We start from the raw sequence: 22,556 nt of genomic DNA, 5'->3' as shown, positions 1-22,556 counted from the left end.
TAGGTCTTGCCACCCCTGACCAGTGGATTTTTGCCTTCCCCAAGATTCGAACTCTAGATCTCTAGGCTAAGTACTAGAGGTTATGAATCCTGGTAGCCAAGTGAGCGCCCCTGAGTAACCATGCTGAGTAAGATGTACCAAAAATAATATCCAAAGTAACAGAGCATGAATCAAAAGAAGTGTTACATCCAATAAAATCCAACTTAATTACCTCCATGGAATTTTCTAAGAATTCAGAAGAAATATTGACCTTACCATCCTGAAAGGTACCTGGAGGGTCTAGAATAGTGAATATGGCATCATCTTAATCAGGTAAAATCAACGGAAGTGATTCTTGAGACGTCCCTACACTTCCATTGTCACTAAGTACAATCACAGTAGACTCAACTGGCTCAAATGGTAAAATAGTCATAGGAAGCGATTCTTGGGTCTCCCCAACACTTCCATAATCATCAACAACACTTGCAACATCAAGACTATTTGGAACCATAATATCATCAACAATAATATTATCAGAATCAACTACAACATCATGATGTAAAAAACTAGAAGAGTCATGCAGAGTAGCAAAATCAAAGTCATGGATATCATAAACTCTACAATACATCTCCTCAAAAGTTGATGTAGTAGGTGTAGGACCGTTGGGCCGGCTAGAAGGGGGGGTTGAATAGCCCTGAATAAAACACGACCCTTTCTCGAACAATTAAGCTAACACTTGAAAAATAGATTAAGCAGAAAATAAGGCATAAAAACGAGGCACCGGATTTGACTTGGTTACAACCGGGGAGGTTGTTAATCCAAGGAAGATGGTTGCACTAAGAACTCCTTCAGGCGGAGAAGCCTCGTTTACAGCAGTGTAGGCACAAAAAGAAAGAAGCTAATCAAAGCAATGCGAAGCACACAAGTGTTGTTACAATTTCTGAATTGATGAAAAGCTTCTGGACCAAGGCTATATTTATAGCCTTGGTCGGGGCGCCTGGAAGGGGTTCCGGGTGCCCTGGGAGGGATAAAACTTTATCCCCAACGTTCAGATCGCGTAAATCGCGATCCTGGTCAAAATCAGGGTCCGGGCGCCCGGAAGGGTTCCGGGCGCCTCGAGCTGCTCCGGGCGCCTCGGACTGTTCCGGGCGCCCCGGAGCCCAAAGTCAACCAACGTTGACTTTTTCATCCGGGGACCACTGCTTCGGTTTGGTTCGGCTCGGTCCGGGTCTTCTACTCCGGATCCGCTTGCTTGGGTGATCTCTGCCATCCGGAAAAGGGCTCACCCGAACCCAACTTCCGGTCTTCTCGAGCGAGCTTCCCTCCGGCTTCTCGTCCCTCGGAATCGCTGCGTGTTTCCTTCTCGTCCGCCGGCGTACTCATCCGCAGTCTTCGTCCCTCGGACGCACCGCGTGCCGTCCTTCTCGCTAGCTGCGTCTCTTGCTCCCGGAGCAATCTTCCGCTCCAGCTTTCGTCCCTCGGAACCACCGCACGCTTCCTTCTCGTCCGCCGGTGTACTCTTCCGCAGCACCTCGTCCCTCGGACTGCCGTCCTTCTCGCTAGCTGCGTCTTCCGCTCGACTACCTGTGTTCCTAAGCTCCTGCACACTTAGACACAAGGTTAAAACAAACAGGACCTACCTTAACTTGTTGATCACACCAAAACAACCTTGGGGTTCCAACAATCTCCCTCTTTTTGGTGTGATCAACCCAAGTTAAGCTAGGGTTAAAATAGACATAAAATAGAATTAAGTAAATTAACTTAATTTTTAATTTAAGTGAAAAAAGATAGAAAAAAATTAAATCTATCTACCTCCCCCTAGACTTATACTTTCCCTTCTCCCCCTTTGATCACAAAAAAAATGGGGTTCCAAGAAAAATAATCTAAGGGTTAAAGACTTAGAAAAAAAATATTTCTAGAAAAGTTTTAAGTTTTTAAGAAATTTAAAAAAAAATTCTAAGTTTCAGAAAAAAATTTTAACTTAGGAGAAAATGATTTGACAATTTTTCTAATAAAAAAAATCCTAAGTAACAAAATTAAAAAAATTGTAACTTAAATTTTTGAGAATTTTTAAGCACATTTTTTTAAAGCAAATGACTTAGGCAATTAAAAAAAATAAGTAAATTTCAAAATTGAAATAAAATGTTTTGAATAACCTTTTTAAAGCACTAATTAATGCTTCATTAGTAAGTTAATTAAACATTTATTTCAATATTTTGGCTTCCAGGTCGTGGCGAGGCACTAGGTCTTCTTGGTTATTGGAGCAACAACCACTTCCTTGACAAAGCCTCATAAAGAAATTATTTGTTTAATTTTCTCACTTAAAGTGCTAATTTTAATTTTAAAATTTAGTTTAAGCATGATTTAGGAACCCAATATAGGTTCCAACCTACTGAATTAACCAAAAAGTTTTTAGGGACATATTTTCTTGAAATGTTCCTAATTTGTCCCGGGTGATATCTAAAGTGCCAATTTAAATTATTAAATCTTCTAAAATTGGTTTTAGATGAACATGCATAGTTTTTTAAGTTATCTATTTGAATTTTCAAATTTTGATTTTCTAATTCCAATTTTTCATTTTTTAATTTTAATTTATCTAATTCTTCTAAGAGACAAGACTTAGCTAGAATTACTTTTAAATTTTTATTTTCACTTTCTAATTTGCAGCAGTCTTTTGTTAAAAGTTTAACAAACTTAAACATTTTATTGGGAGGAAGAGATCGTACCTGACTTACCTTTTCGATCTCTTTGTCTGTTTCTCCCCCTGAGCTGCTGCTTTCTTCCGACGTGTCTCCCCCTTCATCGATGCTCTCGATGCTCATTTCGGAAGAGCTTGAATCGCAGTCGTCATCTTGATGGCTCGCCATCAGTGCGAGTCCGGAGAATGATTCGACTTTCGATTCGGACGACGTATCGTCCCACGTCGCCTTCAGGGCCTTTCTTTTCTGGATAGGCTTCTTACCCTTTTCCTTGTCTTTGTTCTTCAGCTTAGGGCAGTTGTCCTTGACATGCCCTTCTTCGTCGCAGTGGTAGCAGCGGATCGTCCTTTTCTTCTTCCCCTGCGGATGGTTAGTAGATCTAGATTTACAAAGTTTCTTGAATCTTCTTACCATCATTACCATTTCCTCGTCGTCGAGAGAGGATTCCGACTCAGGTTCATCTCTCGAAGCTTTGAGGGCGACGTTGTTCTTGGGCTCCTTCATTCCTGCACATCTTGACTCATGGACTTCAAATGTTGAAAAAAAATCTTCTAATGAAATTATTTCTAAGTCCTTAGAAATGTAAAAAGCATCTACTAGTGATGCTCATTTTGAATTTCTCGGAAATGAATTTAACGCGTACCTGAGCAAATCTCGGTTACTTACCTTTTCTCCGAGATTCGTGAGTCCGGTGATGATTTCTTTTATTCTTGAGTGCAGATGTGCGACTGTCTCGTCTTCCCCAAGTCGCAGGCTGGTGAGCTGATTGCGAAGCAGATCTCTTCTCGGACGTCCCTTCGTGCAGCTCAAGGAACTTCTCCCAAAGTTCCTTTGCGGAGTTGTATTTACCGATCCTGTTGACTTCTTGAGGCGGAAGAACGCTTAGCAGATGGTACTCTGCTTTGTCGTTCGCCACGAAGTCGGCCTGCTACTTTTTTGTCCATTTATCTATTTCCTTGTCCTCTGGAGCTTCAAAGCCAAATTTCATTGTTAAAAATAATTCAATATCTGTTGTAAGAAATACCTGCATCAGTTTTTTCCAGGTAGCGAAGTCCCCTTCATATTTCGGTGGGTGGATGCTTGGTCCGGCCATCGCGTTGCTTCGTTCGGCGGTTAGTCCTCCTGAAGCGCCTCGGCTCTGATACCACTTGTAGGACCGTTGGGCCGGCTAGAAGGGGGGTTGAATAACCCTGAATAAAACACAACCCTTTCTCGAAAAAATAAGCTAACACTTGAAAAATAGATTAAGCAGAAAATAAGGCATAAAAACGAGGCACCGGATTTGACTTGGTTACAACCGGGGAGGTTGTTAATCCAAGGAAGATGGTTGCACTAAGAACTCCTTCAGGCGGAGAAGCCTCGTTTACAGCAGTGTAGGCACAAAAAGAAAGAAGCTAATCAAAGCAATGCGAAGCACACAAGTGTTGTTACAATTTCTGAATTGATGAAAAGCTTCTGGACCAAGGCTATATTTATAGCCTTGGTCGGGGCGCCTGGAAGGGGTTCCGGGCGCCCTGGGGGGGATAAAACTTTATCCCCAACGTTCAGATCGCGTAAATCGCGATCCTGGTCAAAATCAGGGTCCGGGCGCCCGGAAGGGTTCCGGGCGCCCCGGGCTGCTCCGGGCGCCCCGGACTGTTCCGGGCGCCCCGGAGCCCAAAGTCAACCAACGTTGACTTTTTCATCCGGGGACCACTGCTCCGGTTTGGTTCGGCTCGGTCCGGGTCTTCTACTCCGGATCCGCTTGCTTGGGTGATCTCTGCCATCCGGAAAAGGGCTCACCCGAACCCAACTTCCGGTCTTCTCGAGCGAGCTTCCCTCCGGCTTCTCGTCCCTCGGAATCGCTGCGTGTTTCCTTCTCGTCCGCCGGCGTACTCATCCGCAGTCTTCGTCCCTCGGACGCACCGCGTGCCGTCCTTCTCGCTAGTTGCGTCTCTTGCTCCCGGAGCAATCTTCCGCTCCAGCTTTCGTCCCTCGGAACCACCGCACGCTTCCTTCTCGTCCGCCGGTGTACTCTTCCGCAGCACCTCGTCCCTCGGACTGCCGTCCTTCTCGCTAGCTGTGTCTTCCGCTCGACTACCTGTGTTCCTAAGCTCCTGCACACTTAGACACAAGGTTAAAACAAACATGACCTACCTTAACTTGTTGATCACACCAAAACAACCTTAGGGTTCCAACAGTAGGTTGATCTGATCGCAATTGTAACTTTGTTGATGAATGTGTCTTTTCCTGAAACTGTGTTTCTTGATGTTGACAAAATTGTTGTGACTGCTCCCTAAAATGCTGCTCAGACTGATGGTGCTGAAAGTAAGGCTGATAAAACTGGGGCCACTCAGAAATCCCTTATTGTGCGTTCCCATACCCGAATCCTGTGAATGAATTTATACTATCCTGCTGATGAGTCTGATAAAACTGGGGATCAGGCTGATGATACTGAATCCTGGTCGGGAATACACTGGCAAAGGAATGAACATCTTTAGTAATCACTGGTCTAATCCCATACTGCAGATAATTTACAGCCATAATCTCGATAAGTTCTCTGACCTGAGTATATGTCTTGTTAACTAAAGCCCCTCCACTAGATGTATCAACCATACTCCTGTCCATGGGAAGCAATCCCTCATAGAAGTACATAATCAGTAGCTGATCGCTTATCTGGTGCTGAGGGCAATTAGCAACAAGTCTTTTAAATCTATCCCAATAATCTTGAAATGATTCTCTTGTAAATTGTTGAATTCCACAAATACTCCTCCGAATAGCACGATCCTAGAAGCAGGAAAGAACCTCGCTTGAAATAATTTCTTCATCTCAATCCAGCTGGAAATTGAATTGGGTGAGAGACAATACAACCAATCTTTTGCTGAATCTGCTAGTGAAAATGGAAATGCTCTAGTCTAACATCTTCTTCTGATACGCCATGTGGGTTCCATGAAGAGAAAACCATCTCTAAATCATGCAGATGTCTGTTGGGATCTTCACCAGAAAGTCCATGAAACTTCGGTAGTAGATGTGCAATATGCCATAACTCGAAGTTTGCCTCCAAATCAGAATACCAGATGCAGAAAGAATCAACCGAAAAATCTGGTGCCCAAAGTTCTCTGAAAGTCTTTTTAGCGTTGTTCTTCATTTTGCTTATCAAGTTTGAGATCCTGAACACACTGAAACTCTGAAACTACTGATAACACACAAGAAATTTCCTTATCTTACCTGAAGCACTAATGCAAATACATCAAAAGACACAAGAAAATATACAAGATAGAATGTGTGCATACAAGAGATGAAATAATTAAATCCTAACAATATTTTTTTTACAGCCACAAAAGTAAACAGACAAGAGAGAAAATAAAAAGAAACAATCCTAAGATCACCAAACATCGCTACAATTCCCTAGCAACGACGCCAATTTGATTAAGCCCTAATTTGTCGTGAATTGGGCATCAAACAATGAAGTACCAAACCCCTCCTATGCTAATATAGCATAGAAATGACTCGAGTCGTCTCCCAAGAATGCAACGATAGGATGGTAAACTTAAGATCATATGTTATTTCTATTTTTGGGGTTTTCAATATGGAAATGGGGGATTTGGATTTTGATTCTAAATTTAACAAATAAAAAGCAAATCAAGTAAGAAACTAATCTAATGCTGGAATGAAATCTAACTAAGTGTCAACAATTAATCCACAGCACATTGTCACTCTACGCTATGGTTTAATCATCAACACGATTAAACTAAGAATCGAAATAGCGAAGCATAAAATGAAGCCTAATCTAATAAATGAAAGACAATGCAAGTAATAAAGCTAAGTTTAACCTAACTACAGTTGCAGAAAATAAAAGACAATATAAAGTAAAACATGAAACAAAACCTAAACTAATCTATCCTAATTGCATTCGAATGAAGACTAGAACTTAACGAAATTGAACGAACAAGACAAAGCAAGAATTAACCAAACTAGAATGCATCAAAATAAACCTAACTACTGGTTGAAGCATTTTATCGAACATATTGTAAGCGTGTAACTAATTAAGCATAGTACAAGCAATTTAAACATGAAAAATCAAATTAGCTACAAGCATTCAACTACAAAACATTAACACAAATAAACATAAGCAATGAACAAAATTAAACTAAGTTTGCCAACCACAATTCACACATCTTCTTCAAATACCGATGACTACCCTTACCGTCACACAAGGGCCCGGCTCCGGAACCTCCAAAAACCAGTGGATAGTAGCTCACTGCCGGATTGCTGCAAACTTCGACAACGATGCTGGTGAGATGAATCTTCCAATGAAGAACCCCCTCGCTGGAAGTTGGCCGAACTATGATGGACTACCGTGAGATGGAATGAACCACCGCCACTTCCTCCTTGCTCTGCCTCCTAAACCCCAAACTGAAGAGCTGCCAGGAAGAAGTTGGACGGTGGAGATCACACCGGAGAACCCCTCCGGCAAGGTGAAGATGGACGGAGCTCACTGCCGCCTCTGCCTCTTGAATCTCTGCCTTGCAACCGCTGTGGCAGAAACCCGACGAAGCAGGGGAAGAAGAATAGACACCGGAGAGACCCTCTCTGGTGAGTTGAGCTTGATCGAAGTCGTCGCCGAAGCTTGTCGCCCCTTGTCGAGTTTGCCTCTGCCGTCGCCGATTGGAATCTGGAAGAGGTGTGGACTGTGGATGGCCGGCCGGCGACAAGGTAATAGAAGAGACGCCGCCGACCAGAAGGGAGAAGAAGAGGTGTGGAAGGAGTCTACGTGCCCTAGCCAAATTCGCGAGAGAAGATGCGAACAGAAAGGGTCCGCCTCCACTGTAGCGCCACGTGAGAGGAAGAGGTTTTTTAGTGGATCAGGTTTGGGTTAAGGAAAGGGTATCCATGAGAGCTTAGATCCGAATCTAATAAGAAATTGAAATTGGTTTTTGGAATTGAGCTTGAAGAGTGGGCTTTAAGAGTTGAATTGTTGGCTCAAATTGGGTTCTTCTCTTGATCCAAATTGGAGATGAATTGGACTTGGATGAGGATAATCTCTATGGACGGTCCAGATCTCTTTAAATGAGGATAAAGGGCGAGATCACTTGATTTGACTGAAGGGGCAGGATTTTACTGGATCTTGATCAATGGTTCATATTAATTCAACTTCATCTCCTCCATTTGACCTCCAAATCAAGCCAAATTCGATCCGACTCGATCATAATCTATGGCTCTTTGAATTTCCTACAAAACCACATTCAAAATATAAGAAATAATGTCATAATATAGGAAAATTATAATTAAGTCCTAAATATATCCCTATTCGTAAATCATGATATAAATACAACATTAAATATACGAGAAGGTAGAAAATGCTAAGTATAAGAGCCAAAATCATAAACAAAAATATCCATTATCAAGACCTCAACGTGCTGCGTCGACCGGGACATGAGGCTGACACGCAGGCCGGGATATGAGATCGGCACATAGGCCGGGATATGAGATCGGCACGCAGGCCCGGATATGAGATCGGCACATAGACCGGAATATAACTTCAGCACGCAGGTCGGATATGAGATCGGCACGCAAGCCGGAATATAACTTTGGCACGCAGGCCGAGATACAAAATGACACGAAGGCCGGGACATAAAACATTACACAAGTTCGATCAAAACATAATGACAGCAAGAGCTCAGGGGCCCGATCGATCCCGGTGGCATATGACACTATGGACCGAGAGCCGGAGAACCAGACCAATGGATCTGAGGTGCCAACAGCGGCGCCGACGAGTAAGAATTGCTTGCCGTGTGCTGCGGAGCGGGTGACTAACGGAAAAAGGGGAAAACGGTTGTGGCGATGGATTGTAGGGTCGGCAGTAGCTCCGACACCTACGGTGGTAGCGAGAAGAGAGGAAGTGGGCAGTGAGCTGTCGGCGTGCTCGCAAGCTCAGGTGAAAGCCGCTGTAAGTGACGCCGAAGGACTCCTGGGGCGGCGGCGATGCTCCCCGGTAGCGTCGGCGCGGAGAAGAAAGGGGGTGACGGCTCTCCCGTGCGAACTAGCTACGTCGGGAGGAAGCTTCCTCAGTTGGAGCTGACCACGAGGGGAAGAAGAGGAGAGGGAGAGAGGTGTTGCAACCCGCAAGGGAGGGAGGCAGGCGCGATGCTCCTCGACGGCGTCGATGTCGTCGGCGTGGAGAGGCTGGAATAGCCACGTTCCGGGAAAGAAATGGAGGTTAGCGGCGACGTTCTCTCTCGTGTCGTCCTTCTCGCTAGCTGCGTCTTTGCTCAACTTCGTATGCTCCTAAGTTCTGTACACTAGACACAAGGATCAAACCACAATAGGACCTAACTTGACTTAGTTGATCACATTAAACCTATCACGGGGTACTTACAATCTCCCCCTTTTTGATGTGAGCAACCCAGTTAAGTTAGGGTAAATCAAACATATATAAATATGTAATGCAAAAATAGCAAGTACATAATTTGCAATAAATAACAAAAATATGTACCCTCCCCCTAGACTTAATCACTAATTCTCTCCCTTTGATCACAAAAATACTAAGTGCATAAAATTTTAGTGACTAACATCCATAAAAATCATGAACTTTAAATTTTAAAAATATGAATTTTCACAACTTATAAAAATTTAAAAAATATTTTTAAACATAAAAAAATTCTATTTTTTTATAATTTGTTAAATAGATATAGTCAAAGTAGAGGTAAAATTTTCATTAAAAATTAAAATTATTCTAAGCAGTAATAAATGCTTTTTGACATAAAGATATATTTTCGTAAAAGAAATATTAAAAATAGTTTTTAAGCTCAAAAAATCTTTTAAAAAATTCTGAGTATGCATTATAGCAAGTATCTTTTGAGAAAAATTAATTTTTAAAAAATAGCTTTTAAAAAATTGTTAATATTAAAAATTTATATTTAGATAAATAATTTATATAAAATTCACCAATGATCAAAAAATTTAGAAAATATTTTCTTTGATCATAACTTGATAAGAATTTCTAGAAAAATAAGGTTTGTAAAAATAACTCTACAAAGTAATTTTAAATTAAAAAAATGATTTTTGTTAAAAAAAATTCATAAAAAGTAATATAATGAACAGAAAACTATAAAAAAATTTCTACAGATAGGAAATAAAATCATCTTTCTAAAAAAAATTAATATCTGCTTAATTTCAAACAAAGATTAAACAAAAAATTGTTAGACAATTTTAAGCAAGAATATAAAATCAAAATAAAAATAAAGTATACATAATGATTTTTCAATTTAAATATGATTTTAGAATCCAATATAGGTGCCTACTAATTGGATTAATCAAAAAAAATTTAAGGACATTTTGTTGATAATTTTTTAATCTGGCACTTATGATATCTAAAATGTCAATCTAGTCCATTATAATTGCTAACTTGTTGAACATGTGAGCATGTAAATTCTTCAAATTTTCTATTTCTATTTTTAATTTTTATCTTGTCGAAATTGTCTAATCGATTGGATATTGCTAAGGTTAGTTTTAATTTCTCATTTTCCTTTTTAAATTTTCTATTTTTAATTTCTAATTTATAGACATTTTTTGATAATATTTTTATAAACTTAAATAACTAGCCAGGAGGTAGAGACTGTACCTGACTTATCTTGTCAATTTCTAATGCTCTCCTTGTAAAGGTGTTTTCCTCTGATGTTGCTACCCCTTCATCGATGCTCTTAATGCTTATCTCGGAAGAGCTCGCTTCGTCTTCTTCTCCTTGATGGCTTGCCATCAGTGCAAGTCCGACGTATGCTTCGATCTCTGACTCTGACGACATTTCGTCCCACGTCGCCTTTAGGTTTCTATGCTTTGTCTGATCGGCTTTTTGTTCTTCTCCTTGTTCTTCAATTTTGGGCAATTATCTTTGATGTGCCCTTCTTCATCGCAGTGGTAGCATCTTACCTTTCTTTTTCTTCTTTTACCTTGCACTTGATTAAACTTATTAGTTTTAATACATTTTTTGAACTATCTTACCATAAAAACTATTTCATCATCATCGAGAGACGTTTCGAATTCTGATTCATCCATTTTTGCCCATAAGACAATGTTGTGCTTGGGCTCTTTCTTTATATCTTCACATCTAGTTTCATACACTTCAAGTGTAGAAAATAATTCCTCTAATGTACTTACTTCTAGATCCTTAGAGATGTAATATGCATCTACTAAGGTTGACTATTCAAGAGTCCTAGGAAATGCGCTAAGCGCGTAACTTAATGAATCTTGGTTGGTTACCTTTTCTCCGAGATTCGTGAGTCCGGTGATAAGTTCCTTGATCCTTGAGTGGAGGTGTGCGACGATTTCGCTCTCTTCTAACCGGAGGTTGCTGATTTAGTTTCGGAGCAGGTTCTATCTCGTGAGTTTTGCCTTCGAGGTCTCTTCGTGTAGTTCTAGGAATTTCTCCCATAGATCCTTAGCTGACTCATAGGCTTCAATCTGGTTGACTTCTTGTGGCGGTAAAACGATTAGCAGATGGAACTCTGCCTTGCCGTTTGCCACGAAGTCGGCTTGCTCCTTCTTCGTCCACTGATATTCTTCTTAGTCATTCGGGGCTACAAAATCATATTTATAATAATTAACAATTCAAAATATGATTTAAAAAGACCTCCATCTTCTTTTTTTAGTTCTCAAATTCTCCTTCGAACTTCGGTGGATAGATGCTCGGTCCGACCATCTCTTATGCTTCGGTTGACGATTAGTTCTTTCAAAACTGTTGGGCTCTAATACCACTTGTTAGTCTCTTGTGCCTGGCTAGAGGAGGAGAGGGGGTGTGAATAGCCTAAAATAAAAAAATGAACACCTTTCTTGACTTATAGCTTTATCAACATAAACACTTGTACAAAAAAGAAATAGCAAGCAAATTAACAAGAGAAAGAGAAACAAAGATTTTACTTGGTTTGCAATAAGAAGATTGTTGATCCAATATGTTGAAAGCCCACTAAACTCTCCTTCGGACGGAGAAGCCTCTTACAGAAGTTAAAGCACTGAATTATAAAGCTAAACTGAAGGTTGAACGTTTACAAATGTTGTGTTTAGCTACTGGGATTAGGGTTATATTTATAATCTTGATCGGAGCGCCTAGAATGGTTCTGGGCACCTGGGTGTGGATATAATTCTATCCGCATCGCAACATATCGTGACAACTGGTGAGTCAATAACTTTTATGGTTTGGGCGCTTGAACCAGGCTGAACTACCTCAGCTAGGGCGCAAACCCGGGGTGCCCTGGCTGGCCCCGGGGGTCTGGGCGCCTGGACCAAAGTCAACAGCTATGTTGACTTTTGGGTACGGGGTTTAGCTCTGGTTTCGCTCGCTTGGGTGATTTCGGTCATCCGAAATAGGGCTTACCTAAACCCATTTTCCGGCCTTCTCGAGCAATCTTCTGCTCTGGCTTCTCATCCCTGGAAAACATTGCACACCTTCTTCTCGTCCACTAGCGTACTCTTCCGCAACACCTCATCCCTCGGACACACCGAGCCCGTCGACTCTCTCCCGTGTCGTCTTTCTCGCTAGCTGCATCTTTCGCTCGACATCTTGTGCTCATAAGTTTTTGCACACTTAGTGTAAGGTCTCCCCAAGTGATAATTAAGGAATTTATTAAAATAATAATAATAATAATACTTTAAGATCTCACGAGCGTCAATAAAGAAATCTATGTACTAAATTTTCTATGAATTTTAGAGATTTTTTAGAATTAAAAATTAATTCCTAAATTATATTTTTAAGGGAATAGAATTACTAAACTTGAGGGGAGTATATGATGCCCAATTAATTTAAGAGTTGATGGAATTAATTACCCTAAGTAAGAATTTATTACCCTAGGTATAAGTAGAGATTTCGATCGAAACATCTCACCAAGTCGCACTGTGCTCCTATCACCCGCACCCTTTTGTTCTCCACACCAGGGGCGACGGAGCTCATCGTCGGTGTTTGAGCTTCGAGCGGGCGGCGCTCCACGCGGGCGGTCTTGTGGAGGGCCTCGTGACTGAGCGCGGGATCTCTAATCAACTCGCCGACGACACAAAACAGTGGGCGAGGGTTTCCGCCGGAGGAGCAAAGAGGAAGAGGCAAGTAGTTTTCTTATGTGGGCATGGCTTCTGTGAGGTAAGGTTTAGGAACTGGTAGAGGTCGTTCGGTTGTTGCTGTAGCTTGAAGAACTGTAAATGGAATCGGGCTCGTTTGATTGATGATCCGTGGTGTTGGCGTTTTGTGTTTCCCGTGGACTATATGTTCGTCTAAATGCTTGAATGGAATGTTCAATGGTTGACTGAATTTTTAAAGCAAGATTTCTGGAATGACATCGTTTTGTTTTGTGCTGCTCTGATTTCTGATTCGGTTTTGTGGCGCTTATGACTTGGTTCATGACTAAATCGGGCTTTCTTGGTGGATGGAAGAACTGTGGATTCCGTGGTATGGTTTCAGCGTTAAGAATTATTGATCGGTGGTTTCGGATGCATAATACTCGATAGGTTCCTGGTGAATCAGGAGTATTCCTTGGTGTTCTTGAATCGGATCGAGGTTTTGTAATGTTTGATATCAGTTGGGTAGTATTCTGGAGTGTTCTGGTTCTGGATTTGTGATCTTTGTAATGTTATTAATGGCGGGAGACCACTAGCGGTTTTTCGTTAGGCTTTGGGTCTTCCGCATATATTCCATGTTGATTTTTCTACGTCCTGCGGTTTTGGTTGCTGTGGATTCGAGCGTTTTCGTGTTAATTGGTTACATCTCGTCAGATGTTCTTGTAATGTTAGATGTTGGCTATTGATCTTATTGGTGTTGCATGTTCTCTGGTAGACTTACTCTGTTCTGATAACAAAATTGGGCGGAATACACTGTTTACACTGTTCTCCTTCTACCACAAGGTTTGATGGAATTTTCTGTTCTTGGTAGTTGGGTTTTAAACAAAGCTGTTTTTGTTCTTCGGGGTGGTTTTGTTTGAATTTGTTTTCTCCTGATGCAAGGAAGTTTCGGACGGTTTGTGGTGGAGTTGATTCTTGATATTTCGTAACATTAAAAAGATAGTTTTCTAAAGGCTTAGGTTTGTATATGTTTGTTTTAATTCTTTTGGTTATGGTACGGCTTTGGGTTGTGAGTTAGTTGATGGCTTTGGAAATTCAATGAGATTGTCGTGTATGTGGGTGGTTTTGATTTGTCAGGGAGATAATTTTGATGTGGTTTGGAATTTAGTCTAGTTGTTGTAGGATGGTAATTTACTTTATCTCTTTACTGTGATGCAAGTTTTCATTTGTCCCTTCTAGTATTGCTAACTGATTAAAGGATGAAATTTCCATTGTTGATTGCTCTCTTTTGAGGATGCATGAATCCGTTGTTTTCTTCAATATAGGAATGGTTACAGTATGAATGGATTGGAAAGACATGTTTAACTGTTTACATAATAATGAGGACAGATTATGTTTTTGTTCTTATGTGGAGAATAGGATGAGTATGAGCATATGTGGTAGTAGTACGGGATGGGTGACCCGAGATGAGCTCCGGGGAGGACCCATCCAAACTTAACTGATAAATTATATATGTTAGCTTCGGCTATATGACTGACTGCATGTTCTCTAGGAGGTAACTCTAGGTTCATGGGACTATTGACTGACTCTAAATGTGGTTACCGGATATGTGACATATTCAATCTATTTGCTACATAGTATCACTTGTACATGTTTTATCTCTTTCTTATATCGTAATTAGGATACATTCTGTTTCTCTATTTGCCTTCTAGTTGCTATCCCTATTACCTTATGGATGTCTTGTTATACATAATGGATTGTACTTGCTGGGCTGTAGACTCATGATGTATACATTACAGGTGAGGAAGATTCTCGTGATACGGAAGGTCTATGGACGGAGTAGACGAGGAGGCTGGATGGACACATGGTACTATCCATAGTTCGGGAGTGCAGTGCATATTGGATCTACTGCGAGAGATTTTCGTTTCTATGTCATTCGGGTGGGAAATGTTGGGGAGTTATTGTTCTTATTGATAAACTTTGTTGATACAGTCATGTCTATTAGTTATGATAGTTCCCTTATGGTACTGCAATATGATCATTCAAATCGTAGTTGTTGAGAGAGATTGGTTAAAAAAAACTTGGGATGTTTCACTTGGTATCAGAGCAAGACTCCTAAGGGGCAGCATGCGCACGCCATCTCGTCAAGAACTCGCCTACTTCGGCTTTCAAGTTCGTAAGATTTACTTTGTTACAGTCATGAATTTGATTTGGTATCTTGACTAGGACATGAATATTATATAAATATGCATATGTAAGGTAATGATGAGTATATGTTTTTAGTGCATTGATGATTTTCTTACCTTGTGTGTTTACTACTCGGTGTAGGTTATGGTTAGGAAAGTTGAAATGTCATAGAAATTGATTTGGGAGGGATTAGACTTCCTTCCTCTAGCTTGATTGTGTAACGGTTTCTATACTTGTCTAATAAGTACTCACTGAACTAGTTCAGCCTGATGACACTTAGTGAGTCAAAATTATTCACAATCATGGATGGTGAAACATAATCCTGTCATTTTTAACTGAAACTTTTAGTTTCCGGATCTGTTGTTGTGTTAGCTATTTCTTTATGTCATACCCTGAAGCTGGCTTTATTGCTCCATTGCTCCTTAACAAGCTTAGCAGATTCCGGCAAAAATGTTTGATTAAAAAAACAATTTGATTGTGTCAGGTCACCGAGCTCTCTAAGCTCCATGTGCACTCTACTATGCACTTGTATACTTGATACATATTTCAGAAACATGGGTTGAACTTAACTTAAATCTTTGCCAAATACATTAAAATCACAAACCTAACTACTTGAGATGATTGTTGCACCAACAAAAGATATGTTGGGAAACTGAATTATCCTACAGTTGCAAGATTGAACATAGCATTGACAGTGAGAGTAATGAGTTAGTTCTTGAAGCTTTATGTTGTGATGATTTATAGTTGCCTTTAAAAGTGTAGGCTCCCTGAAGAATGCTTAGGAAAAAGGTCTCTTGTATCAAAATTGGCACCGCCTGTAGATTTTAGTATACATTGATGTGATTTAGCAAATTCTTCCACAAATAGAAGATTTGCATTAAACTATTGCATCCTTTTGAGAGGTAATTTGAACCAAGAAGATTGTTGTTGTCAGATTGAGTGCAAAGGTGGAGTATAGGGTGACTATCTATATATGAACTCATCTGGGTTGAGCAACTGGGGTGACCAAGTGGTAAAGTTTCTTATTGAACTAATATGTATAACTTTCCATGCACGCAGCTTCAATTTTAGTGCTCCATTAGAGAACAAAACCCCATAGATTGATTGTCACTTTCTTAGTGTGTGACATAGTTCAAAGAAATCGTCATGTTATTTGTTATCTCTAATGAGCAACTAACATACTAGCTAACTAAGAGCTTAAGAGGTTTGGGTTTTGTAACAAGTTAAATTTTCTTGATGTAACCATCTTAAAAGTGGTGTCTAATGGTAGCTTGTGCAAGAAAGGCTAACAGGGTTGAGAAAGCTAGCTAAAATGTTTGATCGTCATGCCACATTGTGTTGCTTGATAAAGAAGTCATTAGAAGTTGCCCAATTGATGTTTCCTTTTCTAGTGAAATATTATTCTACCTTAAACTATAATTTCTCATGAGTAGTGAAAGTTCATATTTCTTGAATTTTAAATTGAACTGGCAAAATAACATTGTGATTTCTAAAGTTAAACATTGTGATTTCTAAAGTTAGTTATTTAACACAAGGAAAATGAAAATCGAAGCAAATTGACTCTTGCATTTCTTGGTGTCTTCCATCCCAGGGATATGAACACCTATGCATTTACACAAATGATTGCACAATGAAACCCTGTTGTCAAGTTGGTGTTAGTTTAAAATATGGTTTAGTATCTGTGGTTGCAATTTATCTTTTGAACCAGGGAAATAATCTCTGAAAGGCGAATATATTCTATCACTATCATTATCTTTAGATAACTTGAGTTAGTTTGAGAAGCTTAACTGATAAGATATATACCATAATCATCTCAGTGGGTGTTGGCCAGTATATTTGCTGGAATTGTGATACTGGAAAATTTTCTCTTCTCTAGAGAAGCCTTCTTAAGGAGAAGCACATTCACTGCTAGATAATCGATTCTATAATGTTTTTTTTTATTGGGCAGTTTGTATGCTTTTCATTCTTATGCTACGCTGGCATCATGCCCCATAAAGTAGTTTCATTATAGAGTTCAACTCTTTCTAAGCAACTTTTATAGTACTTCTCATTATCAAGAAAGGGGAAATGTTTCTAAATTGGATATAACATTGGCAAATTGTTGCCTCACCATTTAAGGTCTGTCTAATCATTAGTAGGTAATGTCTAGACACGTCATGTGAATTACCTACTGTTCCTTCTAGGTTAAAGTTAAGGGCCCAATAGTAAATTGTTTGGATTATAATTGTGAATATCCAAATCATAATGATACATGTGAAAATATAAATAACAGTAGTAGCAGCAACAACAAGATAAGTTACACATTATTTAAAGTTAGCATGAGTGTTTGAATTATAATGGTTATAATTAAGGAACATGATAGAAAGTGATGGGTAGACTAATGGTATTAATTAGGTGATGGTAAAGGATGAGACCTATTTTATATATATATATATATATATATTCCCAAATCTCATGAATAGATCTTTAGCAACTTTAATTTTCACATTAATCCAGCCTCTGAGATTTTGGATCGGAGTGGAACTCGCGCATACCGAGCTACTATACCACTGAACCTATTAGGAGTTTATAATATGTTTCACATATCTATGTTTAGAAGGTACATTCCTAATCCTTCCCATGTGATTTGTCATGAGTCCATGCAGTGATCGTCGGATTTGTCCTACAAGGAATGACCAAACAGATCCTTGGATCACCAAGTCCAAAAGCTAAAGAATAAGGAAATTAAAATGGTGAAGGTCGTATGGGAAAGTCAGCTGGTAGAGGGAACTACCATGCGCAATCGTTAACCTAAATTAGTTGATAAGTTAAAATTTTGAGGACGAAATTTTTATAAAGGAGGGAGAATTGTAAGGTCTCCCCAAGCGATAATTAAGGAATTTATTAAAATAATAATACTTTAAGATCTCACGAGCGTCAATAAAGAAATCTATGTACTAAACTTTCTATGAATTTTAGAGATTTTTTAGAATTAAAAAATAATTTCTAAATTATATTTTTAAGGGAATAGAATTACTAAACTTGAGGGGAGTATATGATGCCCAATTAATTTAGGAGTTGATGGAGTTAATTACCCTAAGTAAGAATTTATTACCCTAGGTATAAGTAGAGATTTCGGCCGAAACATCTCACCCCGTCGCACTGTGCTCCTATCGCCCGCACCCTTTCGTTCTCCACAGCAGGGGCGACGGAGCTCATCGCCGGTGTTTGAGCTTCGAGCAGGCGGCGCTCCACGTGGGCGGTCTTGTGGAGGGCCTCGTGACTGAGCGCAGGATCTCCAATCAACTCGCCGACGACACAAAATAGTGGGCGAGGGTTTCCGCCGGAGGAGCAAAGAGGAAGAGGCAAGTATTTTTCTTATGTGGGCATGGCTTCTGTGAGGTAAGGTTTAGGAACTGGTAGAGGTCGTTCGGTTGTTGCCGTAGCTTGAAGAACTGTAAATGGAATCGGGCTCGTTTGATTGATGATCCGTGGTGTTGGCATTTTGTCTTTTCCGTGGACTATATGTTCGTCTAAATGCTTGAATGGAATGTTCAATGGTTGACTGAATTTTTAAAGCAAGATTTTCGGAATGACTTCGTTTTGTTTTGTGCTGCTCTGATTTCCGATTCGGTTTTGGGGTGCTTATGACTTGGTTCATGACTAAATCGGGCTTTCTTGGTGGATGGAAGAACTGTGGATTCTGTGGTATGGTTTCAGCGTTAAGAATTGTTGATCGGTGGTTTTGGATGCATAATATTCGATAGGTTCCTGGTGAATCAGGAGTATTCCTTGATGCTCTTGAATCGGATCGAGGTTTTGTGATGTTTGATATCAGTTGGGTAGTATTCTGGAGTGTTCTGGTTCTGGATTTGTGATCTTTGTAATGTTATTAATGGCGGGAGACCACTAGCGGTTTTTCGTTAGGCTTTGGGTCTTCCGCATATATTCCATGTTGATTTTTCTACGTCCTGCGGTTTTGGTTGCTGTGGATTCGAGCGTTTTCGTGTTAATTGGTTACATCTCGTCAGATGTTCTTGTAATGTTAGATGTTGGCTATTGATCTTATTGGTGTTGCATGTTCTCTGGTAGACTTACTCTGTTCTGATAACAAAATTGGGCGGAATACACTGTTTACACTGTTCTCCTTCTACCACAAGGTTTGATGGAATTTTCTGTTCTTGGTAGCTGGGTTTTAAACAAAGCTGTTTCCGTTCTTCGGGGTGGTTTTGTTTGAATTTGTTTTCTCCTGATGCAAGGAAGTTTCGGACGGTTTGTGGTGGAGTTGATTCTTGATATTTCGTAACATTAAAAAGCTAAAGTTTTCTAAAGGCTTAGGTTTGTATATGTTTGTTTTAATTCTTTTGGTTATGGTACGGCTTTGGGTTGTGAGTTAGTTGATGGCTTTGGAAATTCAATGAGATTGTCGTGTATGTGGGTGGTTTTGATTTGTCAGGGAGATAATTTTGATGCGGTTTGGAATTTAGTCTAGTTGTTGTAGGATGGTAATTTACTTTATCTCTTTACTGTGATGCAAGTTTTCATTTGTCCCTTCTAGTATTGCTAATTGATTAAAGGATGAAATTTCCATTGTTGATTGCTCTCTTTTGAGGATGCATGAATCCGTTGTTTTCTTCAATATAGGAATGGTTACAGTATGAATGGAATGGAAAGACATGTTTAACTGTTTACATAATAATGAGGACAGATTATGTTTTCGTTCTTATGTAGTGAATAGGATGAGTATGAGCATATGTGGTAGCAGTACGGGATGGGTGACCCGGGATGAGCTCCGGGGAGGGCCCATCCAAACTTGACTGATAAATTATATATGTTAGCTTCGGTTATATGACTGACTGCATGTTCTCTAGGAGGTACCTCTAGGTTCATGAGACTGTTGACTGACTCTAAATGTGGTTATCGGATATGTGACATATTCACTCTATTAACTACATAGTATCACTTGTACATGTTTTATCTCTTTCTTATATCGTAATTATGATACGTTCTGTTTCTCTATTTGCCTTCTAGTTGCTATCCCTATTACCTTATGGATGTCTTGTTATACATAATGAATTGTATTTACTGGGTCGTAGACTCATGATATCTACATTACAGGTGAGGAAGATTCTCGTGATACGGAAGGCCCACGGACGGAGTAGATGAGGAGGCGGGATGGACGCATGGTATTGTCCCTAGTTTGAGAGTGCAGTGCATACTGGATCTACCGCTAGAGACTTTCGTTTCTATTTCATTCGGGTGGGGAATGTTTGGGAGTTATTGTTCGTATTGATAAACATTTGTTGATACAGTCATGTCTATTGGTTATGATAGTTTCCGAGATTGGAAAAACAAACTTGGGATGTTTCACTTAGACACAAGAATTAAACCATAATAAAACCTAAATTGACTTGGTTGATCATATCAAAACTACCATTGGGTACTTACAGTCTTCAACCTCAATAAAACTTAAACTAATTAACTTAATTAAATGTAACCAATTAATTTCAAAATCATAATTAATTTTTAAATCTAAATTAATTTCAAAATCTTAAATAATTTTTAAATCTAAATTAATTTCAAATCTTAATTAATTTTAAAATTCTAATTAATTTTTAAATCTTAACTAATTTCAAAATATTAATTAATTTCAAAATCTTAATTAATTTTAACATCTTAATCTTCAAATCTTAATTAATTTCAAAATCTTAATTAATTTCAAATTTTAATCTTCAAATCTTAATTAATTTCAAAATCCTAATTAATTTCAAAATCTTCATCTTCGAATCTTAATTAATTTAAAATTTTTAATTAATTTTAAAATTTTAATTAATTTTAAAATCCCAATTAATTTCAAAATCTTCATTTTAAAAAAATTAATTAATTTTAAAATCTTAATTAAATCTAAACTAATTATCAAACTTAAATTAATTACAAAATCTAAATTATTTTTTAAACTCAAATTTAATTCAAAATTATTCAAACTTAAAGATTTTTAAAATTTTAAATTTTATCTTTGAAACTTAAATATTTCTCAAAATTCAAATTCAATTATTTTTTAAATTTTAAATCTAATTATTTTTCAAAACTTAATTAATGGTTTTAATTAATTTCTCAACTTATTTTTTTTTAATATCAATAAACTCAAGATTAAAATCAACTTAAAAGTTAAAATTAACTTAATTTCATCTCACACAAACGGATAAACTTAACATATTTGATAACTTAGAAAGGGTGAGATAGAAAATTATAAAAATAGATAATTATTTTAAATATATTTTTAAAAAAATTTTACTTGGACTCTAGGGATGATAATCAGTCCATTAATTTTACCTAATTTTAAAGTTAATTGTCCCCTCAAACTTAAATAATTTACTTAAATTTTTTTTAAGGTATTAATCAAGCGGGAGAGAAAAAGTAGGTTAAAATTTAAGTATTCTCAGTATTTACAAAAAACTAAGTATTTTTCAAAGAAAATTTCAAGTCAAATTTTTTTAAAAAGGGCTAAGTTTTGCAAAAACTTAACTATTTTTTCATAAAGCTAAGTATCTTTTCAAAATTATAGCTAAAGCTAAGTACCTTTAAATAAGTCTTCCGAATAAAAAAAAATTATGAGTAAAAGGAGTTAAGTTACGTATCTTCAAAAAGTAGTTTTCCAAAAGGATAGGTTAAGTATTTTCCATAAAGGTAAGTATGTTTTTTAAAGTATAACTAAATTGAAGTATATAGCTAAATATTTTTTCAAAAAGATTCTTTTTAGATAAGTATTCTTCAAGGAAATTCTCTTAAAGAAAAGAAATTCTTTTCAAAGCTAAGCATTTGGCTAAGTTTTTTTTTTAAGGAGAAAAAAAAAAAAAGACAAGTTTTTTTTAAAAAAAAAAAAAGGAAAAGAAGAACAACTATGTTTTCAAAAGAAAGTTAAGTGACATTTTTCATAGAAGCTTAAAGTTAATTTTTTTTTGGAAAAAAGGTTAAAAGTTAGTCAACTTTTCTCTCTATTTAGTATTCGTTTTTATATATGTCAAAGGAGAAGAGAAAGGTTAAAAGTTAAGTTAAAACATAATTTAAGTCAAAACATAAATAAGTTTTTTTTTCAAAAAGATTGAGGGAGAGAGTATTAAATTAAGGGGGAGCATCTTTACCTTGTTAAATTGTCAAATTGTTTTATTTATGCTCAAATTCCTTACTTATACTAGTGTGATCATGCACACGCGTTGCGTGTGTAATATAATAATATATAAATTATTTGGGTCTTTGAAAATCCGAATTGTTTGGATTTTCTAGTGTCACCTTCAGAACCAATAATTAATCATTTGGGTAAGATTCGTCAGACCCATGCAATAGTGCAATAATGCAAGGGTGACGTTAGAGAATCCCAGCAATAAACTACTGTAATGGGCTTCCCTATGCAAAAAATTATTTTAATTTAATATTATACTTATCTTAGTAAAAGAAACTAAGAAAAGTATATTTTTTAACTTCATCGGTCTAAAATATTTATAGAAGCTTCTTTGACCATAGTGTTGTCAATTCTAAGATGTAGGACTAAAGAGAACTATATTTTTTTTATATAAAACAACCAGAGAAAATTAATGATGAGAAAAATTCATAATAATACGTCGTAGCTGAGTCTCGAACTCTAGATCACTGATTGTTTCGCTTGTGGAATTACTAATAAACCTTGGAATTATT

General features: G+C 38.0%; 1 long non-coding RNA gene and 1 pseudogene across 2 annotated transcripts; one reads left to right on the top strand and one right to left on the bottom strand.

The window, feature by feature from the left end:
• The first annotated feature begins 12,524 nt into the window (after nucleotides 1-12,524).
• LOC122035059 lies at nucleotides 12,525-20,259 on the top strand. 2 transcript variants are annotated; one of them, XR_006126876.1, is made up of 3 exons: nucleotides 12,525-12,783; nucleotides 14,498-14,870; nucleotides 19,983-20,259. It is a non-coding gene; the product is annotated as an uncharacterized LOC122035059 (long non-coding RNA). The 2 variants fall into 2 exon arrangements; XR_006126875.1 differs by lacking the exon at nucleotides 19,983-20,259 and having other exon boundaries at nucleotides 14,498-15,000.
• Nucleotides 20,260-22,181: 1,922 nt separating this feature from the next.
• On the bottom strand, nucleotides 22,182-22,333 carry LOC122035475 (annotated as a pseudogene).
• Between the last annotated feature and the right edge of the window lie 223 nt (nucleotides 22,334-22,556).

This window comes from Zingiber officinale, chromosome 11B, assembly GCF_018446385.1.
Source record: "Zingiber officinale cultivar Zhangliang chromosome 11B, Zo_v1.1, whole genome shotgun sequence".
Lineage (NCBI taxonomy): Eukaryota > Viridiplantae > Streptophyta > Magnoliopsida > Zingiberales > Zingiberaceae > Zingiber > Zingiber officinale.
Note: the sequence above shows the minus strand (reverse complement) of the source record. Positions and strands in the feature narration are given on the sequence as shown.